Source organism: Capsicum annuum, chromosome 8 (assembly GCF_002878395.1).
Source record: "Capsicum annuum cultivar UCD-10X-F1 chromosome 8, UCD10Xv1.1, whole genome shotgun sequence".
NCBI classification, from domain to species: Eukaryota; Viridiplantae; Streptophyta; class Magnoliopsida; order Solanales; family Solanaceae; genus Capsicum; species Capsicum annuum.
The window spans coordinates 32,910,660-32,929,842 of record NC_061118.1 but is presented as its reverse complement, the minus strand read 5'-3'; the positions used below and the strand labels follow the sequence as shown (position 1 = coordinate 32,929,842).

The window sequence follows — 19,183 nt, the reverse complement described above, 5'->3', positions numbered from 1 at the left end:
TTTGTACTTAGGGTTTTTAAATTTTTGCAATTTAGGCACAACTTAACCCTAATTTCTGATTTCGATGTTATTACAACTTGAATTCAAGTTTCTTCCTTTAGAGCATCATGTTTTCAACAACTTTACCACTTCAATGATAGGAGAACAAAGTTACGAGAATACCTAATGAGTTGACTCTACTTGAGTACGTGAGAGAGAGAAAAAGATGAGAGATAGACTCTGATTTTCCCTGTAATCCTACAACTATCAGGAAGGAGGTTTCCTTGTATACTTCAAAGTATTTTGAAAGGAAGTAAATATCCTACTAAGGAAATAAAATAATACTTACAGAAGAAAATAAAATAAAGCAGGAATCTGAAGGGTTTGGATCTGGGCTGGGTCGGATTTTGGCCCAGATTTTCAAAAACAAAATGATGGCTGATGACAACTTATGATAAGCCATCATAAATGTGATAGCTTATCACAGAGGTCGTCAGCCTTAATAGAGAAGGTCTCCATTGGTGGTTTTTTTGACTATATTGGTGATAAGCCATCATAGTTATGATAGCCTATCACGAATGTCATCAAGACCACTTGGCTTGCATTCTTAAATTTTTACCTTGACCTTATTGTACCTCTTAAGTTCCTTCCTATCACTACCTAAACGAATAAAAACAAAATACATGAAAATAAAATTTTAGGTTGCCTTCTAATAGCGCCTGATTTAGTGTCATGGCACGACTTGGTTATCTCGACTACTCAGACTTCATCAAGATGCCATATCACTACCTCATTACCACATTTATAGAACATATCCACAATCGAGAAGATGTTCATCTCCTTCAACTACTTTATAGAAGGTTGCATTTTAAATCTGGCCTCCTTTTTCCCATATCTGAACTTGAGATCATTGAAATCCATATCAACTAATACTCTTACCGTGGCTAATGATGGTCTACCCAAGATGATGGGTACCTTAAAATCAACATCACAATCCAGTATCATAAAGTCTGCAGGCAAAATAAAGTCATCCACTTTTACCGGCACATTATGCAATACACCTACTGGTCTTTTCACCGATCTATTTGCCATAACAAGACGCATCATTTTGGGGGTAGGCTCCCCCAATCCAACCCTTTTGTAGATATCAAGTGGAATCAAATTTATACTTGCTCCTAACTTATATAAAGCTTTGGTAAACTTCATGGACCCAACTGTGCACGGTATAGTAAATGCTCCAGGATCAGGCTTTTTCTGCACTATGGATTGTGAAGACACAGCACCACAGTGATGGATGTTGTCTATCGGCTCACAACTTACCTTCCACTTCTTTGTTAGCAATTCCTTCATAAATTTAGCATAGTTCAGCATTTTATCAAGTTACTCCATCAATGGGACATTCACAGTCAGCTGTTTTATTATTGCCATGAACTTGCTAAATTTCTCGTTATCTTCTTTCTTTTTCAACCTCTGAGGAAATTAAGGTGGTGGTTTTTTCATTTGTTTCAATACTACTTCCTCTTGCTTGTTGTCTTCTTTCTCTGACATGTCAATAAAGCCATCCAACTTCTCAGACTCCACTAGATTGCTTCCTTCCAATTTATCAACACTTACTTTCTTCTCCACAGATTTTCCCATAGAAAGGATGGATAACACCTTACCACTCCAAGTAGTGATCGCCATATAAGAGCCATCAGTCTATGGGTTTTGAACCATATCACAAGATAAAGTAACAACTTTTCTCTGGTTCAGAGTAGCCAAAAGTTGGCTCATCTGCTGCTCCAACTGCTTAATGGATACAGAGTGTGAGCTAATCAACTGACTGAGGGTATAAAACTCACTTTTCATATTAGTTACCCCCGAGTTAGTTGCCTCAATTCCCTTCAATAACTTTTCCATCATGTCCTCTATGGATATCTTGCCAGAACTAGTTGTCACAACATCCCGACTTCCAAGAGGAATATACAAACTACTCGTGTCATTATTATTTCTCCAATGACCCTGCTCCCTATATTTATAATAAGGCTTGCCATAGAAAGTCCGACCTTGGTTACTTTGGCTATTGCCTCGAAAACTCCCTGATTACTCACATAGTTTGCCTCAGTATCAGCACTTGCAGATACAGTACCCTGAGAATCCACAGCCTTGACTATTTTAGTCTTGTCGAATAGCAAGTGCTTAGCCAGCAATTTCATCTGCGTTTTCAAATGGGGCATGTCCTGATCTCACTCCTATCCCTTCTACACTACTCTGCAGTAATACCACCAGAAACAGAAGGGCTAGCCGCTACAGAATCCCTAGTGTGCCAAGCTCGACTCTGCTTGGTCATTCTATTCAGCATGTTGGAAGTATCCAGAAAAGAGAGGTTGATGAATGAACCACCTATAGAGTTGTCCACAATAGGCTTCGTCACAGATTTGAAAGCTCTGTACAAATTCTCCATCAAGTACAAGTTCGTCATATTATGGTTCAGAAATTGTGCAAGTTTCTTCTTAAATCTTTCCCAAGTTTCGTACAGTGCTTCAGTCAAAAGCTATCTAAAGTTGCTAATCTCACCTCTCAATTGTACCCTTCTGGAGGGTGGAAAGAACCATTCTAGGAATATATATTTTAACTATTCCAGTTAGTTATAGAGTCAGGCTCTAACTCAATCAACCACATTCTAGCCTCTCCAGACAGAGACAGTAGAAATAACCTCAACTTGATCGTATTCTGGTTTACTCCTGGATTGTCAAAGGATTTGCAGATGGTGATGAAGTTCACCAAATGCATGTTCAGATCATCACCAGGAAAGCCTCCAAATAACCCTTTAAGATTCAGGGGTTGGATCATGGTACTTGTTATGCTGAACTTTGCACCTGTTGCCAATGGTGGCGGAATGATAGCACCCGTTACACCAGCTCCATCCATTCCTTCATCATCTTCATCATCCTTATATTGCATAGGCTGTTGACCATACCTTCCTCGGATTGGACGATTTCTATCGACGTTTCTCTACACTGTTACAGCAACTTACTTAGCTCTCCTTGGGTTTTAAGGATTCAGTAATTCCTCATCACCTAAGTCTTCATCATCAAGGTTTTGGTGACATACTTGTTGACCCAAATTTTTCACATTCACCTGAGCCCTGGCTAAAATAACTAGTCTTTCTGCTTCCTGTTGTTTAGTCATTTTCCTAATTAGTTGAGGTTCCAAATTTATTGGTAATAGAGGTTCTCTGGAACTTCTTGTGCTTGTCATAAGCAACATAGTACCTACAATAAACAAAAACAACAAATAAATGTAAATCACAGAAACTTAACTATCAACAAATTTTCGTACACAAAATTTTTAGTCTACAACTGTATTCCCCGACAACGGTGCCATTTTTGATAATGCTCAAATTACACTCTTGAATGGGTGTAAGTGATCGTTGTCAATATAACACCCAACTAGGTTGGGGTCGAATCCTACAGGGAATAGGGTGTGAACTTTGATTTGTTTATGAAAGATTTTACTGGTAGTTTACTGCTTCCAAAAGATGGGGGTTTAAGTTCACGGTGTGTTAAATATCACTTTCAATACTTCAGTTTTTGTAATCAAGATAAATGGGAAACCAGATCTATGTTCACTACGGGTTTCGAAAATTGACAGATACTAGGTAATGCTAGCGATTCTCAAAATGAGTAGAACAACAGAATATCCCTGACGATTATACTATCTAACTTATCTCACGACCTCACCAGACAATTTATTATCTAATTCTCTTAAACTTAGATAACTTATCTATTTCCTATAGGATGTTATCCTAGGTAGATTAATCCAATTTCGCCATTAATCATTAAACAGAAGGTTGGTAGCTTCTGAGTCCTTGTTGATAATTCACGTCCTCTAGTCTATTTCTCCGTTAGAAGCAAATAAAACCTAAGGCATAACCTAATGTTTTCAACCACTAGATTTTAGTTAAAACAACAGAACCTCAAGATGTTTTACTACTATTTGAATTCGTTAAACACCTAGTATCGTATCAAACCCTAATCCATGGATCCCATAACTCCGGCTAATGAAATTAGCTGCTCATGACTTGATGAATGAAATAAAAAGTTTAATTCACTATTATAATGACAAACTTACAAATTGGTAGAAAACAACAAGTAGTTCTTCTGATTTAATCATAAGGTAGAAACCCCAAAAATAGTTGATACGAAAACACAAGAATAATTTATGAAAGACAGAAAAAATATGTGTCTATCTTCTTAGAGTTGATGTCAGATGGATGAATTCCAATTAAAAACCCTAAAAGATGCTATCTATACTAAAGCCTAATTAAGGAAATAAAATAACAGAATTAATAAAATTTTTCAAAATAGGTGACGCCCAGTCTGACGCCGTGTCAAGAAGTTGACACCCTATCACGGATGGCGTCAGAGAGGCTTCAGTTGCCTTCAGGTTCTATCTTAGGCTGAAAATATGGATGACACCACGTCAGGGATCTGACGGTGTATCACCGACATTATCAGATATCTTTTTCCTATGCTAACATTCTGCTTAAGGAAGATGCCATTCTTGATGCCTTATTACGACTTTGATGCCATGTCACCATCGTCGTCAGAATATCTCCTCAAACTGCAACTCCCTGGTTAAGGCTGACGCCAATGCTGATAGGCTATCATGAGGCTGACGACTTGTCATAGAGGTCGTCAGCCATGTTTTCTTTTATTTTGCTCAGATTTTCAAGTCTTTTGCTCCATTATTGTTTATTCTCATTTCTTCAACCTTTTTCTGCAATATCATGAGCAAATACATTAAACCAACAAGAGTTGCTTTAGAATTCACAATTATTTTGAGCTAAAAAACATTAAATGTGTTAGCTTTTGCTCACACATCACTCAACTATGCCTAACTTTCGTAATTAAGCCCACATAGGATAACACGTCTTAGCCTAAGGTGGGTCAGAAGAACCCACTTCTAATTATCAAATTCCATATTTTGGCAATTTATACTCAAGATTAGGCTAAGGTATCCAAATTCACTTCTTGATGGTACAAAAGACATAATCAACTCTAAGATAGGTAACCCACCTAGAAACATGAGAAATTAATTCATCCATCTAAATTACAATTTTAAGATCACTAATAAGGTCCAAATAAGGTTAATCATACTAACCATAATTCCAATGCTTAAACCATATTCCCAAAACTATAATTGAATCATATCTATTCTACGAATTAGTTTAATCTAGAGAGAAGACAATAGGATTCTACAGGTATAATAAGCATTTTACCTTATAGATCAAAAACTTCATTTAATCCCTAAGTTTCAATATCAAGACTAAGTCACTCTACCCAATATCAGTCTTAAGATTCACATCCACATGGAATATAAAACATACATCATATTATGAAGAAGAGCATATAGAATCCTACCTCTAAGCTAAACCATAAATCCTTAAATTATTCACCAAACATCTATCTTCACGTAATGATTGATGAGCGATGAATTTACCACTTATTTGCACTCGATATTCATGCACATTTCCATGATTTAAATGTATAAATGAGATATATGTAAGATTAAATGTACTAATATCCATATTTTATAGGCATACAGATTATAAGATGGAAAGATATAGGCTTGAGCTAAAATGGATCAAAAGAAGAGAAAAGAAGAGCAGCTGGAAGACCTTAAGCAGAAACAGGCCTCAGATACCGCAATAGCGGTTTGAGGTCCCTATCATGGGTAGTCAAGAAGGTCAAAAACAACAATCATTTTGATCTACCTATGTCGTGTTATCTGCAATCACAGTCAGATCGAGTGAAATTGTGGAAACGCGGGATTAGGCCTAAGGACAGTTTTGTAATTTTTTTTAGCCAACCCCAAATCCCTTAAAAGCTTAAAACCCTTTCCCATTTTGGGTATTCTAGAGACTAGAAACACTTTGAATTTGAAATTGAAACTCTAAATTTGGCAATTTTAAATTTAATTTGGGGATTTGGATTTTGGTGTTTGTGAAGAATGGATGACTGGAACAATCTTTTTGGTATACATTTCCTTTATTTCTTCATAAGTAGCTAAATATTTTAGTCTTGGGATTATGTTGAACCAAGGAGAAATTAGTTATGGGCTGTGATGCATTTGTGTATATGCTAGTTAGTTGATAATGGGTTCTTCTATTACTTGACTAAATTTGTTGGGATTTGCGGGTGAAAGCCACAAATACTCAAAATAGGTTTGTGGGTGAAAACCCCAAACTCTTGAAATCTCAAACCATCCTTGAAATAAGAGTTTGGGTGAACTTTTGGAACCCTCATCATCCTTGAAAGAGAAATGTGGGGACCAAGGCAATAGTAGATAATTAATGGATTTAGTTTACTCATTCTCACTATCTTAGACATAAGAGTGAGTATGAAGTTTACTACTTCTTACGTATCTTCCTAAAATATGGATATCTAATTAAGGTACTAGGTGAATATAATTAACACACTTGTTAGGTATTTATAAGGTTCAATAGGTGAAATTCTTGAGGTTTTGTTGACAAGCTAGACTCAAGAACCCTAGACCTAGCCTACAATATTGTTAATAGCTAGCATGTGCTGAAAATATACACCAAACCATACCTAATTTTTCCTTTGGTAGACACAATCCCAAGATTATCTTTATATCGAAATTAAATTCCAATTGTTGTGTAGTTTGCAAAATTAAGTTACTATTGACACACGCACTCCCAAAACCAAACCCCCCAATTTTAAATCATGTGTTTTACTCAATATTCACTTGGGATGATTTCATTGTAAGTTTTAAGACCCATAAGATTAGAATTCTACTTTTCACTCCTTATGGATTCAATCTCTACAAGAGTTGTGATATTGAAAAAGACCGCCCTATACAACTTTATGTGGTACGGGTGAGTGTTATCAAAATAGCGTCATTGCCGGGGAGTGAAATTTAGTTTTCACTTGTGCGGTATTGATTCTTACTTAGGTAATACCCATAGTGGTGTATATTTATTTTGGTTGTTGATTTTGTTTCCTTCTAGGTGATTTTGTATCATAAACAGAGCCATGAATGACAATGCTAGTAAAGTCAGGTCTTTCAATAGACCTCCTGACAATGTGGGGCAACTCAATGAAGTTGGTCAACCAAGTTATATCCATAAACCACCTACTAATGGGATGTATTTCATGTCAGAAGTATCATGTTGCACATGTTGCAAATGAAGGGAAATTTTTAGGGGCAAACTTATAAGGACCCCAACCTTTGTTTGAAGAATTTTATAGAGGAATGTGAACTCTTTGATATTATACACATTACCCTAGATTCCATCCGGTGTTATCTCTTTTTATTTCTCTAAAAGGAGAGGTGGTATTATGGCCTCGATTTCTTCTGGCCGGGGGCCTTCCTTGATCGGTATTTCCAATAGAAAAAATTGCTCCAACTAAGGGATGAGATCATAAACTTTAGACAATTGAATGGAGAGCCTTTGTATAAAGTGTGGGAAAGATTAAATGGAAAACTAAGGCAATGTCCAAACCATGAGGTCCCAGAGAAAATGCTTCTCCAAATATTCTACTGTACTTTTGATCCACTTAATAAAACCATGGTGGAAAATGCGGCAGGGGGATCTCTTATGAAGTTAAATTATCATGTGGCAATGAATTTACTTGAGGAGGTTACAAATCAAAATCGTAGATCGCATAACCGAGATGCTGAGCTTCCTAAGAGTTCTCACACTACATCCTTGGTTGACATAGAACAAAGAAAGTGAGATGAAGAAAGAGAGGAGAATATGGATAAGATGATGACACACCTAGAGCTTTTAACAAAACATGTGATGGGTGAACTGGTGAAAGCAGTGAATACCGTGGAATCCAAATCCTATAAAGATAATGAGAAGGCTAAAATGCTAGATGAGGAGATTCGGTACTTGGAAAATTTCACAGGGGGTTCCCGCCTCACTTATCAAAGGCAAGGTGGGAATTAAGGTTGGACGGACCATGAATATGACCATGATTGGAGGGATAGAGATTGTGATTATAATCGATAAGTGCCTCCTCTTGACCGAGTGAAGAACAAAGATAGTATCATCATCGACCCTAACAAATACAAAGCCGAAGAAGTTTTACTGAGGATTTTGATGACAGTTAAGGAATAGACAAAATGGTCCATGAAATAAGAAGTGATTTTTTACAACTTAATCAAGTCATGGTGTCCTACTCTACCTCCATTAAGCAATCTAGACTCAAATTGGGGAAATTTCTACCCAATTTAATTCTAGGACAAAGGGTGGTTTTCCTAGTGACACTATTTTGAACCCAAAAAATGAAGCTCAAGTTTTAGAAATAGTCAGTAGGAGTGGGAAGAACCTTGGTGGTCACTTGAAGGAATATTTGGGTGAAAATATGCTTGAGGTTAAGTAGATAGAAGTGCCACCAAAATCTCAAGAACATGATGATGAAATGGAACTGGTGGAAGTTGATAAAGAGGTGGTGGAAAATGAAAAACCATAAAATGATGTGATTCCTACAATACAAGCCCCTCACTCATTTCCTCACAGGCTTCAAAAGAAAGAGGAGGGTGATAAACTCAAGAAATTCATGGTCAAGCTTAGCAACCTCTCTATCAATACCCCATAGCTTAAAGCAATTCAAGAGATCCCAGGATATGCTAAGCTCATGAAAAGGTTGATGTCAAAGAATAAACTCATTGAAGGTGACACAATTCAAGTCACCCATGGTTATAGTGCTATCATGAGTAGCAAAATTGTGGAAAATAAAGAAGACCCCAGATCTTTTACCTTCTCCTGCACTATAGGAATGTATATGTTTGAAAAAGCTCTATGCGATCTCGGTGTAACTATAAACCTCATGCCTTTAGTCATCTACAAAAATCTTGGATTGGATACTCCAACTTTAACATCTATGATATTTGTAATAGTGGATCAATCTATCAAGAGACTTGTCGGTATTTTGCCTGATGTTTTAGTCAAAGTGGACAAGTTTATACTTCTGGTGGACTTCGTGGTTCTAGATTGCAAAATGGACCAAAAGCTACCAATTATTCTTGGTTGACCTTTCTTAGCTACCAGAAGAGTCATTGTTCAAATGGAGTTGGTTGAGATGAGGTTTAGAATGCATTAAGATGAGGTCTCCTTTCGTTTATGCAAAATAAAGAAACAACTTGTGGAATTCAAGTGATATCGGTGATTGATGTTGAAGTTGAGGAGGTGAATGAGGGGGACCTTGATGACCCTACGTGCTAATAAATGAAAGCGTCATGCCACGAAGTAAACTAAGGTGCTATATGGGAGGCGACCCATAAATACCATAAAAGTGGCTCATATCCTTTATTTTTATTTGTGTAGTGTAGATTTTAGCATTGGAAATTGAATAACCCATTCATTTGTAGCACTATTGAGTGCATTGGAAAAGCTTAAAAGGGGAAAGAGTGGAATTTTTGCACTATGACTAAATAAGGGAAAATCTTTCCAAATGTGAAATGAGCTAAATAGTGGAAAACATAGGTGCAGAAATGCCCTTAGTTATTGTGTATTTGCGATCATGGACTCCTGACCGTGATCATGACTACCTAAGCTATATAACCATCTAACCTTCCATTGCCCTCACACTCTCTTTTCAACTTATCTGTACAATTTGACCTATTTTTGGCCATTTTTGAGCACTCCAATAGCCTCCTTGCATCTCTGTTACCTCACTTATCCTCCTTGCATCTCTGTTACCTCACTTATCTAACACGTGTCTTGAATCTATGCTTTGATTGTTGAAAATATGCCATAAGATAGATGTTGTAGAGAAGGATTAAAATTATGATTTTCATGCTTAAGTGTTATTTAATTTTTCTTGTATGGTGTTTCATTGCTAGAACATGGTGTGCACATAAGTGGGGAAGTCCTGAGCACCCAAACATGTGTGTGAAATTGAGATAAATGAATAGAGCACACAAAGTTCTTGAGATATTGCCAGACTGAGTGTTAAATAATGGGTCTTACATTTGAAGGGCATAATCGAGTACTTAGTAGTCTTGTTTAGTGGTGTTAATGTGAATTCCTATTGTAGATCATGCTTGGGGAATAGAATTTGAAAGTTTTGAACTTGGAGAATTGGTTTGAAATAGGTCTCAAATACCGCGATCGCGGTTACTAGGACCGCAATCGTGGTAGCAGGGCTGCAGCTCCATGGCTTGCGATCGCGGTATTAGAAGTCCACTTTTGCCTAAAAATCCTACCCTGGCATAGATGTTATCCCTAGTCGCCAACTTTAATCCTATTGGCCTTTCTTTGGCAAACACATTGCAAGATGTGAGCTTTTCAATCTTTATCCTTCTTTTGAACCCTACCTTTCTTGAACTTAAAATTACAACATGAGGTTACAAGCTTAAGTTGGGGGTGGTGAAGATTGAAAGAGGTAAATTTGGGCCACAAATTTGTAAGTAAGTTCTTATGAGCTTAAGTATTAATAACAAATGAATAAGAAAAGGAAAGGATCCAACAAAGGAAAGAGAAGCACAAGGGTGCAAGAAAAAGAAATGAAAAAAAGTGGGTGATCTAAGGAAATAAAAAGTAGGCATATGTCTGAAGAGTGTAAACAAAAGAAGTGGCCCATGATCAAAAGTTGGATGGAATATTGTGATGTAGATGTTCAAGGAGGGTATATCCATGTTTTACCTAAAAGATATCCTACTCTGCCCTGAACCTATCTTATAAGCTCAAAAAAGCCCTTTGTGATTTCCCACTGTGTTTTTTATTGTAGTGGTGATTGAAAATAAGGACAAGCCTATGGCATGGTACATATTAGCATCCAAATTTCTTGAGAGAGTGAGTATTTTAGACTTAAATTCCTTGTTTCATATTTGATGACTTGGTGTGTGAAATTTTCTTTCTTATAAGGAAGAATGTAAATAAGTTGAGGTGCGTGATTTTTTCATCTCCCAAAAAATGAGGCAAAAAGGAGTATAGTGTATTTGAGGTCAAAGGTGAGTCATTTTTAGAGTATCAATGATTGTTTCATGGTTTCTCTTTAAAGTCTCTTGCATTCTTGATAAATTTCATTTTATGTTAAGTGGTGTTGCAAAAATAGGTTTGCCCATGTTTGAAGAGCTAAATTGTGGTATTAACTATGCTTGAAGTCATTTTGATCATTTGGGTCATTCAATATGGGCGTAAATATGCATAGTCTCATGGTAAGAGGTAGTATTGCTTGAGGACAAGTAAAGCTTTAAGTTGGGGGTGTTTATAAGAAGTGAATTTACCACTCATTTGTACTCGACATTTATGCTCATTGCCATGATTTAAATCTATAAATGAGATATAAGTATGATTAAATGCACTAATATCCATATTTTGCTGGAATACAGGTTATGAGATGGAAAGATGTGGACTTTAGCTAATATGGATCAAAAAAAGAGAAAGGATGTGTAGCTGGAATACCTGGGGTAGAAACAGACCACAGTTACCTCAATCTTGGTCTAAGGACCACGATCGTAGCCAGTTAAGAAGGTCAACAACTGTGATTTCATTGATCTACCCGTGTTCACAGTAGCCATGATCGTGGTCAAATCAAGTGCGATCGCGGCAACGTGGAATTAGGCCCAGGGTTTGTTTTGTAATTTTCAGCAGCTGACCCCAAATCCCTTACAAGATTAAAACCCTTCCCCATTTTGGGTATTCTAGAGACTACCAACACTTTGAATTTTAAATTAAAAACCTAAATTGGCCAAGAATTGTAAATTTAAATTGGAGATTTGGAGTTTGGTGTCTCTGAAGAATGGATACCATGAACAATTCTTTTGGTATATGTTTCTCTCTTTTCTTTATGAGTATCTAAATCTTTTAGTCTTGGGATTATGTTGAACTAACGTGCAATTAGTTTTGGGTTGTGATGTATTTATGTATATTCTCGTTATTTTATAATGTGTTCTACTATTGCTTGACTAAATTTATTGGTATTTGTGGGTGATAGCCCCAAATACTCAAAATAGCTTTGTGGGTGAAAACCCTAAACTCTTGAAAGCTCAAACCATCCTTCACAAAGGATGTAGGTGAACTTTTGGAACCCTAATCATCCTTGAAAGAGGGATGTGGGAAATAAAGAAATAGTAGACAATTAATGGATTTAGTTTGCAAATTCTCACTATCTTAGACATAGGAGTGAGTATGAATATTACTTATCTAGGGTATCTTCCATGACATAGGGGTATCCAATTGTGGTACTAGGTGAATGTAATTAAAAAACTTCTTAGGTATCCAAAAGGTTCAAAAGGTGAAATTCTTGAGGTTTTATTGACAAGATTACCTCAAGGACCCTAGACCTAGCCTACCATATTGTTAACAACTAGCATATGCACCAAATCTACACTTACCCATACCTAATTTGCCATTTGGTAGACATTGTCCTAGATTTTCTTTATATTGAATTTAAATTCCAATTGTTGTGTTGTTCACAAAATTGAGTTACTATTGACACAAACACTCCCAAAGCCCCTCCCCCCTAATTTTAAATCATGTTTTTTACTCTATTTGCACTTCAGGTGATTTCTTAGTAAATGTTAAGACCCATAAGATTAGAATTCTACTTTTCACTCATTGTGGATTCGACCTCAACAAGAGTTGTGATATTGGCAATGACTGTCTTATATTACTTTATATGGTACGGGTGAGTGTTATCAAAATGGCACCACTGTCGAAGAGTGAAATTTAGTTTTTACTTGTGTGGTATGGATTATTAATTAGGGCATACACGTAGTGGTGTATATTTTTTTGGCTGTTGTTTTTATTTCCTTCTAGGTGATAGCCATAGCATAAACACAACCATGAGTGACAGTGCTAGTCAAGATAGGTCTTTCAATGGCCCTCTTGATTATGAGGGGCAACTCAATGATGTTGGTCATTCAAGTGCCATCTGTATCCTGTCTACTCTTGGTAATAGTGTCTTTAATATCACAAGCTTCAAGTTGCACATATTGCAAATGAAGGGACTTTTTGGGGGGCAAGCTTTGAGAACCCCAAACTTTATTTGAATACTTTTGTAGAGGTGTGTTCACTATTTGATATTGCACACATAACCCAAGATTCCATCTGGCTTCATCTCTTCTTGTTTCTCTAAAAGAAGAGGTGGTATTATGGCCTCGATCTTTTTTGACCTGGTCTATCACTTCATGGGATGAACTCACCATGGCCTTCCTTGACCGGTATTTCCCACTAACAAAAATGCTCTACCTGAGGGATAAGATCATAAACTTTAGACAATTGAATAGAGAGCCTTTGTATGAAGTGTGGGAATGATTCAATGAAAAACTAAGGCAATGTCCAAACCATGAGGTCCCGGCGAAAATGATTCCCCAAATATTCTACTGTTCTTTTGATCCACTCAACAAAATCGTGGTAGACATTGTGGTGGGGGCTTCTCTTATGAAGTTGCATTATCATACAGCAACGAATTTACTTGAGTAGGTTACCAATCAAAATCGAGAATGGAATACCTGAGATGCCAAAGTTCCTAAGAGTTCTCCCACTACATCCGTGGTTGACAAGGATCAAAGAAATTAAGATGAAGATAGAGAGGAGAATATGGATAAGATAATGCTCTAACTAGAGCTTTTAACAAAACATGTGATAGGTGCACCTACGAAAGCAGTGAATGTTGTGGCATCAAAAGCCTATGAAAATGATGAGGAGGATAAAAATCTAGATGAGGAGATTCGGTACTAGGCTAATTACTTGGGGGGTTCCCGCCCTTCCTATCAAAGGTAAGGTGGGAATCAAGGTTGGACGAACAGTGAATATGATCATGATTGGAGGGATAGACATCATGATTATGACCAATATATGCCCCCTTATGAACAGTTGAAGAACTAATATGGTAACACGGTCAACCCCGACAAATATAAAGTTGAAGATGTTTTGACAAGGATTTTGATAAGAGTGGAAGGAACGGACAAAATGATTCATGAAATAAAAAATGATTTTTCGCAACTTAATCAAACTGTGGTGTCCCACTTTGCCTCCATTAAGCAATTAGGGACCCAAATTGGTAAATTTATACCTAATTGTATGCTAAGCCAAAGGGTGGTTTTCCTAGTGACACTATTGTGAACCCAAAGAATGAAGATCAAGTTTTAGCAATTGTCACTAGGAGTGGGAAGACTGTTGATGATCACTTAAAAGAAGATTTGGTTGAAAAAATGCCTAAGGTTAAGTCAAAAAAAGCGCCACCAAAATCTCAAGAAGAAAATGATGAAAAGGAACTGGTGAAAGTGAATTAAGAGGTAGTGGAAAATGAGAAACCATAAAGTTATGTGATGCTTACAATACAAGTTCCTCCCCCATTTCCTAAAAGGCTTCAAGTAAAAGAGAAGGATGATAAGCTTAAGAAATTCATAGCCAACCTTAGCAACCTCGCTATTATTATCCCATTGCTTGAAGCAATTTAAGAGATCCCAGAATATGCTAAGCTTATGAAAAAGTTAATGTTAAAGAATAAGCTCATCAAAGGTAACACAATTGAAGTCACCTATGGTTGTAGTGCTATCATGAGTCGAAAAATTATAGAAAAGAAGGAAGACCCCAGAGCTTTTACCATCCCGTGCATCATCAGAACTCTTATGTATGCAAAAACTCTATGCGATCTTGGGCTATTATAAACCTCATGCCTTTTTTCATCTACAAAAAGCATGGATTGGATACTCTAACTTCAACATCTATGAGATGTTAATGGTGGATCAGTCTTTCATGAGACCAATCGAGATTTTATCTGATGTTATAGTTAAAGTGGACAATTTCATACTTCCGGTGGACTTCATGGTTCTAGACTGGGAAATGGAAAAAAAGATACCAATCATTCTTGTTCGATCTTTCTTAGCCACTAAAAGAGCCATTGTTGACTTGGAGTTTGGTGAGATGAGGTTTATACTGCATGAAGATGAGGTCTTTTTTCAGTTATGCAATTCGAAGAGGTGAATGAGGGGTACCTTGCAGACCCTATATGATAACAAAGGAAGATGTCGTTCCATGAAGTAAACTAAAGAGCTATGTGGGAGGCAACCCACAAATGCCATGAAAGTGACTTGTATCCTTTATTTCTATTTGTGTAGTTTAGATTTTAGATTTAGAAATTGAATAGACCATACATTTGTAGGAATATCGAGTGCATTGGAAGAGCTTAAAAAGAGAAAAGTGTGGAATTTTTGCACTGTGAACTGAACAGGGGAAAATCTGTCTAAATATGAAATGAGCCGAACAGGGGAAACCTGGGGTGAAGAAATTCCCTCAGTGACTGAGTTTCCATGATTGTAGACCCCTGTCCATGATAGTGGATGCCTCTTCTATATGATCATCTAACCTCCCATTTCCCTCACACTCATTTTTGAACTTGTCTCTCTAATTTGACCCATTCTGACTAGGTTTCTGAGCACTCTAATAGCATCCTTGCATCCCTCTTACCTCACTTATCTGGTAGATGTCTTGAATCTATAATTTGATTGTTGAAATTAGGCCATAAGATGTATGTTGTAGAGAAGGCCTGGAATTATGATTTTCATGCTTAAATGTTAGTCAATTGTGCTTGTATGGTGCTTCGGTGCTAGAACATGGTATGCACATAAGTGGGGAAGTCCTGAGTACCCAAAAATGTGTATAAAATTGAGAAAAATGAAGAGGCATACCGAGTGCTTGAGATATAGCCTGACTGAGTGTTCACTAATGGTTCTTATATTTTAAAGGCATAATCGAGTACCTAGTAGTCTCTTTCAATGGTCTTATTGTGAATTCCTATTGTCGATCATGCTTATGGCATAAAATTTGAAAGTTTTGAACATGGGAAATAGGTTTGAAATAGGTCTTAAATACCGTAATTACAGTCATTGAGACTGCAATCACAGAAGAGAGATCGTGGCTCCATGGCCCGCGATTGCAGTAACCAAGTACGATTTTCTGCCCTACATAAAAAAATCCTGCACTTTAAATTTTTATCCAAACACCACTAATCAACTATCCAATGAGTTTTAATGGACAATATAGCATAGTTTGTGAATGAAAATATCAATGATTGATGTGTTGTGTTGTATATTGGTTTTTAGGATAATCTCATTGACAAATACGACCACATCTGATTCATGGCATTCGAGTGCCAGACTCACTACTATGGTGATCTTTTAAGGACAAACCTGCTCCTAGAGAGAGGAATATGCTTAGATAATATGCCAAAAAATCTTTTGGCATTTCATTATAGGCTTAAGGCTACAATGTTACGGTGATTTTCCTCGAAATCATGCAAGGAAAATGAACAATAAGTCCTTGAATTCTACGCCAACCATAGTGTAATGTCTTTTTCTGACCCATCCAATATTCCTATCATGTTCCGGGGGAAAATGGTGAACTTTAGGGTAGAGAAAATTAACGATATCTATGGGCTACCATATACAAACATGGGTGAGTTTGAAGAAAAAAAGTTTAAGCTGGGAAGCTGGTTGGTGGAAAGATTGTGTCCCGAAAAGGAAGTCTCATGTACCGAAATCAAAAGCAAAATATACATGAAAGAATTTACTTTTGAGGCTTGGATTTGGTTGAACTTAATATGTAGCCGTGTCTCCCCTTACACCTACAAGACATTAGTCCCTGATTTTTGGGCTTGAATGGTTTTATTTATTTTAGACTACAATTCTTTAGATATTGGTCAGCTCGTGGTTTCTGATATGAAATTCTTCAAAAACCAGGGTGGTTTTCTTCTTTCTTTTTTTATTATTGAGCTCTGTAAGAGAGTTGGGGTTGAAGAGTACTTTGGATACACTTGGGCGCTTGCTGGTACCCCCATCTATTCTTTGAGAATTCTAGGAGAGGGCGCACCAAGCAAAAGAAAGAAGAGAGAGATCGACTTGGGGAGGTTGACATGTGAGGATCTTGAGTCTTATAGGCCATCCACCACCAGGTCTCTTGAGTATATTAAAGTTGATATTGCAGCCATCAGGGAGCTCGTGTCAAGTTTACCCTAAGAAATGGGAGATCCCTCCGCCACTCGACTATTTATATGTGTCACATACTGATTATGAAAGGTATTAGGAGGACCAGAAGAAGCAGGGATTTACCATTACTAGGCTTGATGAAGCGTACTCATCCTTACTAGAGTCACATCATGATCTCTGAGTTGAACATAAAAAGGTGGTCATAAGGGAAAAGAAAAAAGATAAATTCTTCAACAAGATGTGAAAGGGGTGAAGGACCTTTTGAAGGTCCTAAAACCCTATGATTGAATTCCTTCCTCCCGTGTGGAGAGTGATTATAAGCACCCTTATCTCTCTTTATGCTTGATTATTTATGCAGTAAAGACCCTACTAAATTTTTAGTTTAGGGTTCCAGTCTTCATAGTTTTTTTATTTATGTCTGTACTATTGATATTTCTATATATTTTAAGGTTCTTTTTGATGATTTTTATTTTTATTTGGGTTGTAATATTTGGGTACTTTGATGGTGCCCACATTTGCATGGATTAGTTATTTTTTTCTTATATTTCTACTTTATCTTTATTTCACTTATGTATATATTGGATGAGATTTTTCCTATGATAAATTGGGTGATGACATTCTTAAGGGGAAAGCATCATGATTATGTTTTAAGCCGTGGATGCAAGGAAAGTCTAAGTACTCGTGGCGTTAAAGTCACAAATGTAAGGAAAGTCGGAGCACCTGTAGAATTCTGGATTTCGAGATCATATTTGTACCTATGGAGAACATCGAGTAGCCATATGGTTGGTTGGCCCATATGAAAAGCACATTGTGAGATCAAGGCTTAGGTTGGTACCATAATTAAAAAATTTTGCGTGGTATAAATGGAAAGTAAACACCTCCCTCTGTCCAAAATTTTTCAAAAATCAAGGGCATGAACATTAGCAACCTTGTAACAAAAGTTTTTCCTCTTTCTGTGACTCTAAAATTTTGACTTATGAAAATTAGGAGATACTCTATTTTTTCTATTGAGGAAGGGGAAATTTTGCCTCCTTGGCGAATTTTCTATGCTGTGTGTGGTGAGCTTATTTGTCCAAATGTCATGTTTACTTGAACCATCTAGAACTTGCCCCATTAGTCTCTCAAGGCTAATTTTGATGGTACTTGGTTGGGGATATGATCTTAGGACATCTTTCTAACATTGGAAGTCCACTTTATCCTAAAAAGACTACCTTTACATAAATGTTATCTCTAGTCACCCACTTTGAGACTTTAGACCTTTCTTTGGCAAACACATTACAAGTCGTGAGCCTTTCAATCTTTATCCCTCTTTTGAACCTTAGTCTTCTTGAACATAAATTGCAACTTGAGGCTAAGAGCCTAAGTTGGGGGTGGTAGTGATTGGAAGAGGTAACTTTCGGCCACGAAGTGATAAATGCATGCCTAGGATCTGAAGTATTGAGAAAAAATAAATAAGAAAAGGAAAGGATCCAACAAAGGAAAGAGAACCACGAAGGGTGCAAGAAAAAGAAATGAAAATAATGGGTGAACTAAGGAAATAAAAAGTAGGCGCATGTGTAAAGAGTGAAAACAAAAGAAGTGGCCCATTATCAAAAGTTTGATGGAATAGTGTGATGCAGATGTTCAAGAAGTGTATAGCCATGTTGTTCCTAAAAGATATCCTACCCTACCCCGAACCTATGTTACAAGCTCAAAAAAGCCCTTCATGATTTCCAACCAAGTATTTTCATTGTTGTGGTGATTGAAAATAGGGGCAAACCTATGGCATGGTACTTGTTAGCATCTAGAGTTCTTGAGAGAGAGTGTGTGTGTGTGTTTTACACTTATATTACTTGTTGCATAATTGATGACTTGGTGTGTGAAATTTTATTTTTTGTGAGGAGGCATATAAATAAGTCGAGGTGAGTGATTTTATCATCTCCCAAAAAATGAGGAAAAAAAGAGTATATTGTAGTTGAGATCAAATGTGAGTCATTTTTAGAGTATCAGTGGTTGTTACATGGTTGATCTTTAAAGTCTCTTGAATCCTAGATAAATTACATTTTATGTTGAGGGGTGTTGTGAAAATAGTTTTGCAAATGTTTGAAGAGATAAATTTTAGTATTAACTATGCTTGAAGTCATTATGATCATTTGGGTCATTCAATGTGGGAATAAATGTGCATAGTATCATGGTAAGAGGTAGTGTTTCTTGAGGACAAGCAAAGCTTTAAGTTGGGGGTGTTGATGAGCGGTGAATTTACCACTCATTTTCA

At 36.8% G+C, this 19,183-nt stretch overlaps 2 non-coding genes across 2 annotated transcripts; both read right to left on the bottom strand.

The window, feature by feature from the left end:
• Positions 1–7,391: 7,391 nt before the first annotated feature.
• Positions 7,392–7,497, bottom strand: LOC124886860. The gene has a single exon (XR_007044265.1). It is a non-coding gene; the product is annotated as a small nucleolar RNA R71 (small nucleolar RNA).
• A 5,690-nt stretch (positions 7,498–13,187) lies between these two features.
• On the bottom strand, positions 13,188–13,293 carry LOC124886845. The gene has a single exon (XR_007044251.1). It is a non-coding gene; the product is annotated as a small nucleolar RNA R71 (small nucleolar RNA).
• Between the last annotated feature and the right edge of the window lie 5,890 nt (positions 13,294–19,183).